Below are 2856 nucleotides of genomic sequence, written 5' to 3' on the forward strand. Positions count from 1 at the left end.
TGCTCACGTTGTCCCATACATACAGCCAACCAATTCTGCTCACGTTGTCCCATACATACAGCCAACCAATTCTGCTCACGTTGTCCCATACATACAGCCAATTCTGCTCACATTGTCCCATACATACAGCCAGCCAATACGGCTCACGTTGTCCCATCAGACAATTTAAAAGTATTGTCCCATTTTGCTAGAAGATGAATTTTTAGGTCCTGAATTACCTAGTAAACCCAATGTAGTTTTAAGGTAAGGAAAAAAAGCGGTTAAGAATTTCCTCGGTTCCTCCACAAATGAGGTATATCTGCTCACTTGTGGGTGTGGTGCACAGTATGTGAGAAGAACACTTAAACATTAGGAAAATAAAATATAATTTTTACCCCCATAGTGTCTCTTCATAATTTTCGAACAAGTTCAGTCGGATGAGAGAGGGGGACATCGTATGATGAAGGTGAGAAGGATATTGGATACATAGACTTCAAACGCTACAACCCAAAGGTTTGAATGTTGAATTTGACTTTTTTTTTTATATATATAGGAATATATATATTTTTTAATTTACTTATTTTGTTATTCAATTTAGTTTCTACATAATATTAAACAATTATTTTCATGTATTTACTTGTATTACACTTTTTTGCATCCAAATTAGATAAGAATATATATTTTATTCATTATTTCACATGGTAATAAATATAGGTTTATAAATAAAATTGATTTTATACACTCTGTATTTTTATATATTAAAAAACTTTTATTTTGTCTTTATAATTGGTGAGTCACCCATATGAGATACTATATTGGAATGTTTAATCTAATGTTAAAACATCTTATGTGGACAAGAACTGCAGGGTTGCGGTTGGAACACATATGCGTTACAAAGTTCTAAAGGCGGACCGTGAAGCATTATGTGATCAGAGATACGCCAAATTTGGAACACAGTCGCGTTCTACTGAGATGATTTCCGGATAAGATCGGAACAGGAAATGACGAGAGTAGAGCGCATAATGCGTTCCACTCAATACAATGTCTCGGAACATAAGAAATTGTCGTGAACAAAGTCCAGATAAACAAACAGTGAAGATATTAAACGGATTGGCTAAGTGGTGATCCAGGGGTGGAATTAATAGGGTATAAAATGAACATCACGCCCTTTGTTTCTCCTGAGGAAGTCTTTGTACTAAGACAATACGCGTTGAGCTTTGTTTTAAGGTCACAACTAATTTTGTATTTATTTTATACAGATATATTTTGCCTTAACATATACTTGAAGAAGCAAAGTTTTATGATCGGAGTACTTGCATGTTAGCATTTCGAGTGAGTTCTTCAGATTTGTGTTTGATTTACATTTTAATCTTGTAAGTGTATCACAATAAAGCAGCCAGACTGTCTTGAAAGGTGTTGCACTATGTATTCTTATTAGTTCTTTTACATGTACCTCTGAGTACCGAAGAAGACGTTCCATATCTGGAGTTTATGTCTCATGCGATGGGCTTTTTAATTCACCAAAGATTGAGAATTTACCCTTGAATATTATTTATTTATGGTGGACCGATTGTACTGCCCAATTGTGTTTCATTTATTTTTGTTGATATACTGTTAGTTTATTTGATGTTTTGAGGACCTGAGGTATCCTTGTTGTATCTACTATAGATTTTTGAAAATAATTCCCTTATTTTTTGCACTTGCACTAGTAGGGTGAGTGTGCCGGTTGTAATAGATTAGGGACCTGCAAGTTATGAAACCAGAATAACAGTAATACGTTGAGGATCTCTTCTAGTGAATGGACAGCTCCCCTCCCATTATCCAAAAAACACGATGAATGAATGGCGGTTTGTACGCTTGGTCTGTGTGGTCTTACATGTTACAAGAATTTTCTCTTTGTTCCGTGCAGCATTATGTGACATTTTGGTACTAGATTTGTTTCCTGTGCTCATAAAATTTGAAATGCTATTCGGTGAAAAAAACTACATTTCAAAATCCAGGTTAGGATAGTCAATCTTTCTCTTTATAAATCAGCAAATTTAGCAGGCAGTTGGTTCACCAGAATTGCCAAGTTTATCGGTACACAGCTTTGCATAGTGCAGAGAGTGATGCAATTGGGTAGCGTGCTTTTTTTCAGTTGCAAAGTGTATGGGTTTAAGAGGGTAAACTGTACACTGTATACTATAGAACACTTTAAAGCATATTCACTTAGCAGTGGATTACAAAAGCTAATGGCAATAGCCAGACTAAATCAGTTGCTTCGGGATATCTCCAACCTGCTCATAACTTGGATATTTCAGCCCAAGTTTTCTAATTTGTTTTTTAATACACGGTTTCATGCCTAACTTTAAGGAGGGGTAAGCAGAGCCTCTGTCAGAGGCCACATGCTTGTGGAGGTCCTGCACTAATCAAAAGCATACATGAGTGAGTTGCTTTTGTAATTGGGGCCACAGAGAAGCTGGGAGCATTAGATACATTCATTTTTACTAACTCTCAGTGTTTACAAGAAGCATTGGTCTGATCAGGATATCATCACATACTAATAACCATTAGTCTGTATTATTTGTGGAAATCAGGTGGTTCCAATCCTTACCAATACATTAATTTTATGGAGTCTGTTACATACTGTAATAATGAAATGGTTGGAATGTCTCTGATCAGCCACGTCAATCCATAACGAGCGTGCCCAGCATTGCTTTATATCACTGGCACACAATATATAACCCATCCTGGACCTGCTGCATTTTATCCAAGACATAAAAGTATTTTTAAGACTGTTAGAAGAGTGTATTGCACATTAAAGCCATTTATAGGAGACAAGGTCAATTAAAACAAATAACCAACCACAATGAAAAACAAAATGAAACGCCACACAAG

Source organism: Pelobates fuscus, chromosome 1 (assembly GCF_036172605.1).
Source record: "Pelobates fuscus isolate aPelFus1 chromosome 1, aPelFus1.pri, whole genome shotgun sequence".
Classification (NCBI taxonomy): Eukaryota; Metazoa; Chordata; class Amphibia; order Anura; family Pelobatidae; genus Pelobates; species Pelobates fuscus.